The sequence below is a fragment of the Oncorhynchus keta genome, chromosome 23 (assembly GCF_023373465.1).
Source record: "Oncorhynchus keta strain PuntledgeMale-10-30-2019 chromosome 23, Oket_V2, whole genome shotgun sequence".
Classification (NCBI taxonomy): domain Eukaryota; kingdom Metazoa; phylum Chordata; class Actinopteri; order Salmoniformes; family Salmonidae; genus Oncorhynchus; species Oncorhynchus keta.
The window spans coordinates 35,508,934-35,522,159 of NC_068443.1; the positions used below are offsets into that span (position 1 = coordinate 35,508,934).

A 13,226-nucleotide genomic window follows, 5' to 3' on the forward strand; every position below is an offset into this window, starting at 1 on the left:
AAAGTCTTTATCTTTGTCTGGCCACTGCGGAGGAAATGGTGCCTTGCTAATCGAGAGGAATTGTCTATCGATTAAGGGGAGCTTATGTGCGGAGACAACATTATTCTCCTGGAGGAAAGAGAGCAGCCAGTCAGACAATCACAGGGGAATAATTGAAGAGTAAACATCGAAGTGTCCTGGGGTCAGATTTAGCCATAACACTCCAAAGGCATGAATGAATATCCTCTCGTTTGTTTTGTATTATAAAAAAAAAACGATGGACATGATTAACATGATAAAATCACATAAGCTGTCACATATATCAAATGGTTTGTTTATTGTTTGTCATAATGTTTTCGGACCACAATATTTCACAGATTGTCTGGGTTTTCAACATGCCATAAAAATAGATACAGTCAATTCACAAAAATGTCTGAGAAAATGATGCTCAAAATGTCATAAACGGAAATGACAGAAGGTCAAAAGCATGCCCATTTGTCCTGCCAAACACACAGCTTTGCTAACAGTTCATTGAGTTCATTGTCTGACTGTGAGCTACAGGGCTCCCCTACTGGTAGGATCCAATTATGACAGTACAAATAGATTCAATAGATGCTCGAGCAGACATTTGCCTTCTCCTTTCAGTCTTAGATAAGCTTGAGATTGATAGGATCATTAGATTCATAGCAGACTCAAGAGATGTCATGGTAGCATTTTTAGAGGAACTTCAATTATGTTATTTATTTTATGTGATCTCATCTAATGCAATCAAACGTAAGCTCTCTGGCCAAATTGATAAGTCGGTGGATGATTTGTCGAAGGGCAAGAAATTAAACAGCATGATTCAGCAGAAAATGACCGTCACAATAACACTGTAATGCAGGCCTCATTGATTTCCACCAGCGTAAGCTAAGAGAGGGTCATTTCCCGACACCATTAAAGCGTAATGACTCTTCTTGATGTGCAAATCATTTTGGATGAGAATGTCCCTTTGTCGCAAACACATTAAGTCAGGGAATGATGTTACTGGGCTTGCAGAATTTATCTTCAGAGGGACGGCCTGTATGGCGCAAGATTGTGGAATAAATTAAATGTGCCAGTGCAATTTCTGTGAGTATTGATATTTACTCTGTGATCACTAACAACCAGCTCTCTGTAATATCATTTCCTTTAGTATTGATACACAGGACTGAGGTATAATATACATATTTTGGGTTCAAATTCAGTTACTCCTTCATAGTTTTTCATTCTCCTAACATATTCTCCCAATCTACTCTTTCACTCTCATTGAGGTATCCGCAGGCAATATGGCCATCTCTGGGCAGCAGTCCTGAGGCCTGAAACCGTGTTACCACAAAATCTATTTGTATGCAAGCTAAATGTTGCGTAGGAGGTCTTTTGTATTTTTAAGACCAATACTAATGTCCATTACTGCACCAAGCAAGCCTGTAGTACAAGACACGACTCCCTAAAGTGAAAACGAACATAATAGCCTGTTTCATCCGGAAAGGCAAAATGAACAAATTGTACAAAATGCTAAATAATAAATAAACACTGGTGGAGTCGATACACAGAAGACACAACATTCGTCAGAATGGTTAATCAAATCATATTACACTGCACAATAATACGATACTGTGAAAAAACATCCTGGGAGAGGTAACTGTAAGAGTTTAATATCTCTCTCTCTCTCTCTCTCTCTCTCTCTCTCTCTCTCTCTCTCTCTCGCTTTCTCTCTTTCTCTCTCTCTCTCTGCTGCTAGCATCTATAGGGGCTGGAAAGCGTAGCTGAAAGCCCAGTAAAGTAATTAGGCTTTGTTAATCTGTTCAGTTACTTGATAAATGGTCCTGGATATGGAAACCAGGCAGTCATCCTGGCTCTACTTTGGCTCATGCAGCGGGACGTTAGCTCCTTTAGCTCCTCCAAGTCAGTGTCGAGAGGACTCTCCTCAACTACGCGTATTCTTAAGCAATAACAACGTGATCCGTATTATCCACCCAAGAATACCCGTCACCGAAGAGAGTCACAGAGGAGGGGGAGGAAGAGAAGAGAGGACATTGGGGACAGCAGCAGGGAACTCAAGAGGTCCTCAATAGTAGTGTGAGCCTGAGTGATGTCATGTTCTCTATGAGTTGAGTGATTGATTGAAGATAGCCTGCTGCCCGAGGATGGGGCAGGTGGGGCCCTCCATGTCAGATGTGTTCTGCAAACAGAAATTAAGACACTGTGCATTTGTGAACCGGGACTGTGATGGGAGGGGTGAGTGTGCCTGGGCGGGTGTGTTTCTATGTGTATATTCACGTGTATGTGTGTGTGTGTGCGTGTACAGAGGGAGGAACTAGGAAGTTGATGTCTCATTAGTGGAGCTCTTACCTGCAGGCACCAATCAGACCATTCTTCTCCTCGGAATTCCCTTCATTCGATTGCATTCCTCTGTGGCACTGGGCAATCAGCTTTTACTGACGCAAATCCAAGCAAAATGAGAGCCCTGGAACAAAAAGAAAGATGCCAGTTAGACAAACAAACATGCATAAACAAATAAGTAAATAAACACAACTGGATAAATGAGTGGCAAATGTTTCGAGGGCTTGCTATGGAAACCATGGCCTTTCAACCCCGCCTTTAACATCACGATTGCCAGCTTCATTAATAGTCAACTGTGCTCTAGCCCCACTACATTCAAGTACACACACACACACACACACACACACACACACACACACACACACACACACACACACACACACACACACACACACACACACACACACACACACACACACACACACACACACACACACACACGCCAAAGAACACGCAGACACACACACATGCACACATGAACGCACACACACATATTGCACAAAAGACAGGCATAGAGGAGAAATCCATTAGCAGCAGGAGGCAAATTACAGATCGTTTGGAAAAAAGAGGAGGCAAAAAAGGGACGGCCCTGCAATGAAGGCTGTCAGAAACAGGAACAATGACTGTTATTAGAGCTCTCATTTTCTGAGGGGGGCAGGGGCTTTCTGTGGCCAAATGACAGAGGGGAGTAGTGTGTGTGTGTGTGTGTGTGTGTGTGTGTGTGTGTGTGTGTGTGTGTGTGTGTGTGTGTGTGTGTGTGTGTGTGTGTGTGTGTGTGTGTGTGTGCGTGCGTGCGTGCGTGCGTGCGTGCGTGCGTGCGTGCCTGTGTGTGTGAGTGAGTGTGTTTCACAATTTACCGTGTGAATGTACCGCGTGAATGTGTGAATGGAATTCACTCAGGCTATGTCTGCTCCTGTGATTTGACAGTGCACAGCATGTGTTTTTGGATATCTTTTTTTGTTCTGCTGTTGAACAGTATCATTACTGTTGAGTGGATATGTACAATTATGCATCTCTTGTTTCTGTGCAAAAAAAAAGAGAAAGGGCAATTTGAACATTTATGATTAGTACAAATGTCTACTTGATAAATAGTAATACTTTAAAGCATTTGCTGAGATAATACTGTACGTTCCCCACTTGCCATTTTGTGTGAAACTAAAACACAAGACGTGGCTGTGTAAAGGAATTGAACAAACTAAAACACCAAATGAACACTACCGAAAACTAACACTTGAACTTGTATTACCATGTCACTGGACATTTGACCAGTTCACACACACACACATTTACACACACACACTCTTACACACACAAATTGGTGCATACACCTTATGACAACCAGTGGAACAGCCACTTGCATCTAAATCTTGTTGGGGGGTGAGAACACACACACACTATCCTAGGTACACACACACACACACACACACACACACACACACACACACACACACACACACTCTAAAATCACTCCAAAATGATTTAACATGGAAAGAAATATGCAGCTTTAAAATGAAAAAAAGTTTAAAGCTCTTTCCCATTTAGTAATCCGGTAATTGTACTGTATCAATGAAACTCTAACGTTAGGGTCATCTACCAGCAGTTGACAACAAGAACACCTTTAATGTCAGCAACATTGCACCCCTGAGAGCAGTAATAGCCATACTTTACATTTAAACTCAAACACAGTCATATGCTCCATTGAGCACAGAAGCACTGCAAATAGGAACCACCATACACAGAAACACCAATAAAAACCTGAGATACCGACAGCTGTCCCATCAAACTGACACACGCAAGCTCATTCAAACAACTCTTTTTGGGCATCTTGTTCAAACAACCCAAAAGCGAACCTATAAGGGATGTGTGGTCTACCAACTCAGTCCCAAAATTGATTCCCATAATACGCCTGATACTAGAGAAGTTATATTACTAACAGAGCCCCTATTGCTCTCTGACTTGTCTTTCTCCAGTGCGGTGTCCATACTAGGGCTGATCACATCCTGCCACAGCCCTTCTACTGAGACAACACTGAAAGAAAGCAGACAGAGAGAGCAAATCGAGGAGCAGATTTCAGCACCACCTCTGTGGACAGCTGCGCTACAGTACTGTAGCAGCCATCTACAGCTCCACCAGAGTATGGCAGGGACAGAGAGAAGGCAGAACGCCCATACAACAGACAACCTGGGTTACGATACAGAGACTACTCTTTGATGTGATTTGAATATGTTCAGTGGTAGCAAGATAAGACTTTTGAAGCCTTGAAAGCTTAAATGTGACCCTCCTACAAGAGCCTAATGACAACTAGGGTGTGATACTATAAACAGAGCTATACAAAAAAAAGAGGTGCCACAACAATCTGTAAAAGTGAGGAATAATGATAGAGAGAGGGGAGAAAGGAGAGTTGTCTTTCTCCAGATCTGTCTTTGGTCGGTACTTTCCGCCTCTCTTTTACACACACACACACACACACACACACACACACACACACACACACACACACACACACACACACACACACACACACACACACACACACACACACACACACACACACACACACACACACACACACACACACACACACACACACACACACACACACCATGACAGTAGCTCCTTGACAGGTCACCTCACCGTCAAGCAATGATTGTCCTTTAATTGCAGAATGGAGAATCCCATGAATATGTTAATGGTTAACCACACACTTTACAAATCCATAGCAAACCACCAAACCGGACACTGACAATGACAAGATTTACACACTCGTCATGCTTCACTCTGACACAAAATGTAAAACAATAATAATAATAATAATAATAATAATAATAATAATAATAATAATAAGAAGAAGAAGAAGAAGAAGAAGAAAGAAAGAAAATCTCCCCTCATAGAATTGCAAGGGAAAGTTATGGTGAATCTGCATGAAACCCTCATCCGCTGAAGTAGGCTTACCCTTAAAATCCTGTTCCTCCTGAGAGAGAGCTTCCCTTCCACTGTGCACAAAGCCGGAGAGTCAGTCATCTGACGTCGCCTCGCCTGCGAGGAGAAGACTGGGATCGTTAAGGCTGCAGTTGCTGCCGACGGCGCCGTGCGGCCCCGTTCCATGCTTGATTCATGTGGTTTACCATGCTAGTGAGAGCAGGGAGCACAGAGGATAGAGCGCAGGGAAATATGTGCTCCTACTACTGCCGCTGGTGCATTGAAACAGGCGTAACCCCCCCTGTATATCTTCAGCCTCTATGCTGGACGCCACAGCCCCAAAGCACCCAAGACCCACCGAGTCTGTCAGTCAACAGTCAGTAACCAGCCAACCAGCCAGCCAGCCAGTCTTTCTAGTCCCGGAGATGCACTCTTCCAGTATGGTAGGTGGTAGAGAACGTAGGCACAGCTCACTCATTAAGGGGGAAGAAAATAAAATAAAAACAAGAAGATTGGAAAGTCACTGATCGGAGCCAGTTGTTGCACTCGCCAAGGCAAACAAACTCACGGACGGATAAAGAGGGACTGAGAGACTGAGGAAGAGACAGCGAGAGAGGAGGAGAAAGAGAGGGAGAGAGAGAGGAGGAGAGAAAGAGAAAGGGAGAAATAAAACGTCCAACCACAGGGCTTCTAGGAGCAGAGGACCGTCATTTGTTCTGAGGAGAAGAGAGAGAGAGAGAGGAGAGAGAGAGAGAGAGACAGAAAGAGGGAGGGAGGGAGGAGGAGTGGAGGAGAGAGTAATTAGATTTGAGCAGCAACACAGTTACCAAAAGCAGTGAGTCGTGAATCGGTGGCATCTAATGGTGGATTAATTGAGGGAGATCCGCCTTGCAGTCTCGCATTGGTGACATCCCATCAGGGAGACCAATGCTCTCTGGAGACCAGGGCTAATACACAAACCAGCTAGCTGCTATTCAAGAGACGTTATTCAAATAGATAGATGTAAAATAGCATTAACCAGCAACTGAGAGTAACCCATCTTTGAAGTTAAATGTTGTAAGTGTCTATGATGTTGAATATATCCATCATCACATAGAGAGAAAATTTACCTCAGAGTTAAAGGATATTTTAATTCTTAAAGGTCTAAGCTGTTGAATGGTCATTCCATGGACCATTTAGGTATTTGATTTGGAATTTTAGGACCCCTTTAGGTATCAAAAAAACAAATATGATTTGATATAATATAGAATTTGACCGTTACTACTATAGCCCATAGAATTGAATGCATTGAAAAGCACATTCATAAATGGCCAAAAAGACAGTAAAAAAATGAATCCTATGGAATAAGGTTTTTAAGTGTCTTTCCTATGTCTAGGACATATAAGAAAACTCAGGTAATATATATATATATATATATATATATATATATATATATATATATATACATGGTTTACACATTTAACCCCTTTTTTAGGGTACACACAAAACTACCTCCATATCTCCATTCATTCTTTACACAGGTACTGGTTACCGTCAGACAAGTTTCGTGACACTTGTGGTAGACGGAGAGCAAAACGGAGAACACCGTCGTTTTTGGGAGAATCTCACCTTTCCATAGGCCAAACCGTTCAGACACGACAGATATTTTCTTGAGAAGAACGATTTCCGGGATGTCTCATGGTCTGACAAACATTGCTTTAGCTCGGCCACCTTCCACCGCAGATGCGGGAGGCTGCCTTAGGCGGATTCGGCAGATTGAAAAAACAAACATATCTCAACAACAAAAAGAAAAGATATCTCTAGATTAAATTGACAGATTTTGGATGGGTTTTTTTATTTTTGTTTTACTTTATTGACTCACCAGTGCACCAATAGACTCTAGGGGGTTTTAAGGATACAAATAATTATTAGGTTGAAGAGGTGATTTAATTTATTCAGCCCCTTTGTTTAGGCAAGACTAAATTAGTTCAGGAGTAAAATGTGTCTTAACAAATCATATAATAAGTGACATGGACTCACTCTGTGTGAAATAATAGGGGGTTGACAGGATTTTTGAATGACTACCCCTTCCTCTGTCCCCCATTCATACAACATCTGTAAGTTCCCTCAGTCAAGTATTGCATTTCATACACAGATTCAACTACAAAGACCAGGGAGCTTTTAAAAAGCCTCAAAGAAGGGCGGTGATTGGTAGATGGGTAACAACAACAAATAAGACATTGAATGTCTCTTTTAAGCATGGTCAAGTTAATAATTATGCTGTGGATTATATATTAAACCACCCAGACACATTAAAGATACAGTCCTCCTTCTGAATTGAGCTGCAGGACAGGAAGGAACCTGCACAGGGATGTCACCATGAGTCCATTGGTGATCGTAAAACAGAGTTCAATGTCTGTGAGGTTAGAAAACTGAGAATACTAAATGTACATGCATCTTGTATGCAAAAAGGAACTAACGTAATACTGCCCCAAAAAATGACCTAAATGCACATTTTTATGTTTGGGGCAAATCCAACACAACACATCACTGAGTAAGTGCCACAACACATCACTGAGTAAGTGCCTCCTTATTTTCAAGCATGGTGGTGGCTGCATCATGGTATGGGTATGCTAGACATCGGCAGAGGGGGAGTTTTTCCGGATAAACAAAACGTTATGGAGCTAAGCACAGGCATAATCCTAGATGAAAACCTTTGTCAGTCTGCTTTACACCAAACACTGAGAGGAATTCCCCTTTCAGCAGGACAATGACCTACAGCACAAGGCCAAATCTACAGGGGAGTTGCTTACCAGAGGTCAGTGAAAGTTCCTGAGTGGCCAAGTTACAGTTTTGACTTAAATCTGCTTGAAAATCTACGGCAAGACTTGAAAATGGCTGTCTTGCCGCGATCCCCAACATCTTGACAGAGCTTGAAGAATATTTAAACGAATAATGGACAAATATTGCGCAAACCAAGTGTGCAAAGCTCTTATAGACTCACCGCTGTAATCGTTGCCAAAGGTGTTTCTAACATGTATTAACTCAGGGAGCAGAATACTTATGCAACGACTATACTCCAGTTATTTCATTTCTATGTTCTTTCTTTTAACTAAATGTTCCTCCACTTTGACATTACAGAGTATTTTGTGTAGATTGCTGCCAAAAACGGACAGTTAAATGGGTTTTAATCCCACGTTGTAACACAATAAAAATGTGAAGAAATCCAAGGGGTCTGAATACTTTTGCAAGGCACTGTATGTTGGGTGGCCGTGAAGACATTGTCATTTCAAAAGTACTTTGAACTCTATTTGGTGAGAGTGACTTTCAAAGGCCGCCATTTTGAATCACTCCAGTTTGAAACGATTTAAAGCTGTAGTAGGTTAATTGTTTGATTTAAGGGCGGTAATGCGAAGAAGTGTCTCCCTGTATCAAATATACCTATAGCCTACAAAGCCTTTGCATACATCTATGAGACATAACCCTTTACCTTTACAATGACTCCATATTAAACGCAATCATGTCGTGCATTTGTCTTGATTTGACATGCAAGCGACTCTTCATTTCATGGCTGACACACAGTTGAACTCGCAATATTCACCACAAAGCAAACAAAAAAATGATTCAAACACCAGAAAGGTGCACCTTGGGGCCCAAAGGAGATACATTATCTTGACTAATGTGGCACCTGATCATATTACGAAACACTGTATTGTTATAGCACCAGTTCCTCTGCTGCAATATTTCCACGTCCTCTCATGGTGATATTTCAAGAATGACATCTTTACACTTAAAAGTGCTATTGTTTGAATACGTCATTGAGATATTTAATAAAGCTTTACTAAACCCATATCTCAGGGGAGGTGGGAGTCGACATGAGCAAACACATGTCAAAGGCCGGTGCTTTCACTTTATATGGAATAATCATTCAACTTTCTGGTAAACATTTTTATATATATAAAAAAAAAACACATTTATTTTAATCCGATAGAGGCAGATCGCTGCACAAAAGCAACGTTTTAGCTCTGACAATTTCCATGGTAAATAGTAAATAATAAAACACGTAGAGTGGTGGAGTTCAGAGAAGACAAAGGGGATTTAGCTTGTTTCCTGATGGGTGGAAATCTACTGACCCCTATTGGTCAATTCGATTGGTACTTCCTCCTCATTACAATATAATTGATTGGGGAAGTAAGACATTGTCTTTAATGTGGTCCTCATTACAATGTAATATCGATAGAGTTTTTACCCCAGTAGAGTTACACATTTAAAAAAATTGTATATAGCACTGTATATCCTTCTCTACTCCATCACGAATTAAGAATATTCAGTGATTACCTAGTAGTGGTTTGAAGTCTCTTTATGGCATTGCCATAATAACAGAAATCATACCAGCTGACTAAAGCAAAATAGTTAATGTACTACTAGTGTGTAAAGATGTATGACAGAATTATAGGAAATATGGCTGAGCTATGGAAGAAACACTGTATATCACATGGATCTCTCTTCTCTCCCCCTATTCTCTCTACCTCCTCTTTCTCTCCCCCCTCTCTCTCTCCCCCCCTTCTCACTCTCTCTCCCTCCTCTCTATCTCTAGCTGAGCTGACACAGTCGGTTGGAGGAGGTCCTGGAAACGGCCCATCCTGTCAGATTAAAGAGAATTGGAGGGGAACGGGAAGATTTTTCCCCCATCTCTCCCCCTTTTCCCTTTTCATTACCCAGCTATACATGCTAATGATGCTCTCTTTTATGCAAATCACCAGCTAGTTTGGAGAGGTGCATGTTGCTGCTGCCGCTGGGACAGCTCTGTTTTTGTATAGTCTAATAGGGCCATGGGAAGTGGTCGACATGAGGGAGCAAATGAAGCACACATGAGTAGATTGGTTAACAAACACACACACACGCACACACACACACACACACACACACACACACACACACACACACACACACACACACACACACACACACACACACACACACACACACACACACACACACACACACACACACACACACACACGCGCGCGCCCATACGCATGCACACACATGCACGCGCAAGTGCCGACACACACAAAACAAACAGTTATTTTTTTGTAAATAACAGAATTTTCTGTTTGATATCATGCTAAGACAAACCAGGTGAAAAAGTAGAAACATTCTCAAATATACTATTCACCAATTCTCTGAACAAAGTGTCAATGCCTCTGTCCCCAATGCTGTTCTCTATCTATAATGCAGCTCTTTTCGTCAGGAGTCTCCAGCTCTTTGCCAGTTAGCTGTTTTTGGCCAATACACCAAAGAAAAATTATTTTCAGCGTAATTCATCATATGAATGGTTTTCCTTGGGGGAGTCACATTTGTTGCACTGTATATGTTGGGCCTTACTTAACTTATATGGGCCAACCCTTACATTATATCTGGTCCCCGTTCACTGTAGTGGAGCAGAGGTCTGATGTTTAATATCATGTATGCGGGAGGTACCAAACCTTTAATCAGACCTCTGATCAAATCCTCTGGTAGATGGCAAGACGCAGACCTCAAAGACTGTAAATGGGGCCATGCACTGTGGATCAAAACATACAGTCATTACTAATTCCTATCACAGCACACACACGCATGTATGTTTACATTTAAAATCAACAGGTGCAGTTAATCTGCGTTGCATTGCAGCACACACAGGCCTAGTCAAGCTGAAAGAGTGTGTGCCAATGGGTGGTGTACCAAATCATGTCAAACATATGAGCTCTTGATTGGGCGTCCACTTCAGCATGAGCTCCCCAGCAGCACCGCGGCGGTGTGCTAGCAGACAGTAGCTGATGGGCTGTTGACACATTCTCATTATATCAAGCCCACGTCGCTTTCTGACCCTAGGCAGCCTGGCCCCAGCTGTGGTTATTTTTAAACATCCTCACCCATGTCATTATCAGGTCTGTTTTAAATGTCTTTAAAATGTATTTTATTTGCTTTGTTGCACTTTAGCTATGTGTGAATTATGCTGTTTCAGATTCTGAATGATATAAAGGAATGAAATGTATGGTTTTGGAGATTTGTGTTGTGATGATTGGCGGACAGACAGACAGACAGACAGACAGACAGACAGACAGACAGACAGACAGACAGACAGACAGACAGACAGACAGATTTTTTAAATAAAACAGAACATCCCAAAAGCGTGATCCCGCATAATGCCATTAATAAACTGGAAAACCATCGAAATACAGATTACCCTGAACTGATGCTAGTGTCTATCCTATTCAGTCTTCCTTTAGCCTAGTCCAGTGAACCTCAAATGGCTTCGGCGAGACGTTTTGTCAGTAAGAACCGTAATGACCAAGAGGCAGTGTGTTGGAATGGACTCCAACCAGGCTAGAGTTCAATAGTGTGGGTACATCGCTGTAATATTGCCCCCTCAACCCGCTGGCATTTGGAGAGATTTCCCTTGGACCAAAATCAAATAATGCTTTATTTGGACTGTCCGTGTAAACCGCTACATAACCCCCCATTACATTATTATTTCCAATTTCCAGATTGACTTCTCTATCAACCCCGAGAAAGTAAGGGTCATTGAGCAAAATTACCAATAAGTTTGAACAAAAGGAGGCCTATTTTAGACCTGAATAGAAATTATTGACGAGGTAGCGGCTGGTGGTATCTTTTGTTACAGTTGGGAGAGGGGGGAGAAGACGGGAGAGAGGGGAGGGAGGTAGAGGGAAATTGATAGATACATTCGCAGACAGACAGAATTAGAGAAATAGAAATAGAGAGAGTTAAGAGAAAGATGAGAAAGAGAGCACAATGATAAAGAAGCATGTCTTTTGAATGTTGATTTGTCCTAAGCAGTTCTCAAAAAATTGTGTACTTGGGGTAGAAAGGTTGGCTTTCGGGATATTAATAATAAGGTATTATGAAAATTGCCATGATATTTTTCATGGCCATTTTCATGATACCTTATTATTAATATTACTGTTACTAAACCTTTACTAAAGATGAATGGCCTGGATCGAAGAAGGAAACCACCATGACTTTGCCAGTGCATTGCCAGACTGTGCCAGTGCATTGCCTATTCAGCAGGACCATATAGGTCTCCCCACCAGAGCCAGATCGTGTGCCAGGTGGTGATTGATCCACTTTGTTTTATCATCTCTAATTAAACATTCACACCCACAGGCTTCTCCCCATCGCCAAATCCAATTTCCTCACAATCTCAGTTCCAAACGCTGAGAAATCTCTGTTAGTAACAATAAACAGAGCAGTGTAATGAGTAAATAGGATAAAACGGCTCATTTACCATATCGCAGCTGACTTGATCATTTGTATTGGTGAGCATATTGAGAGAAAAGGGGGTGAGTGAAATGAAAGAAGGGCAAGTGAAACACTGTGCACACTGATACAGCTAAAGTCATTCCGCTACCTAAGAATGGTAAAGCGCCCTTTACTGGTTCTTACAGCTTGCTGTCTCTTAGCAAACTTTAGAAAAAAATGGTGTTTGACCAGATACAATGATATTTCTCTGTGAACAATCTTTCAGTAATAATAATAATAATAATAATATATGCCATTTAGCAGATACTTTTATCCAAAGCGACTTACAGTCATGTGTGCATACATTCTACGTATGGGTGGTCCCGGGAATCGAACCCACTACCCTGGCGTTACAAGCGCCATGCTCTACCAACTGAGCAGCGAAGGAAACTCACCATGTACTGCACTGACATAAATTACTGATGAATGTCTGAAATACATTTCTAATAAGAAGATTGTGGAAGCTGTATTGTTAGACTTCAGGGCAGCCTTTGATATTATTGACCATAATCTGTTATTGGAAAAACTTGTGTTACGGCTTTACATAATCTGCCATATCATGAGTTGAGAGCTATCTATCCAATAGAACACAGAGGGTTTTCTTTAATGGAAGCTTCTCTAATATAAAATATGTCAAATGTGGTATCCTGCAAGGCAGCTCTTTCGGCCCTTTACTGTTC

At 41.7% G+C, this 13,226-nt stretch overlaps 1 long non-coding RNA gene across 1 annotated transcript; it reads right to left on the minus strand.

Annotated features, from left to right (window-relative positions):
* Positions 1–303: 303 nt before the first annotated feature.
* Positions 304–5,859, minus strand: LOC127911122 (uncharacterized). Its single transcript, XR_008077630.1, has 3 exons — positions 5,296–5,859; positions 2,353–2,467; positions 304–2,182 (listed from the first exon to the last, which is right to left on the minus strand). It is a non-coding gene; the product is annotated as an uncharacterized LOC127911122 (long non-coding RNA).
* Positions 5,860–13,226: the final 7,367 nt, after the last annotated feature.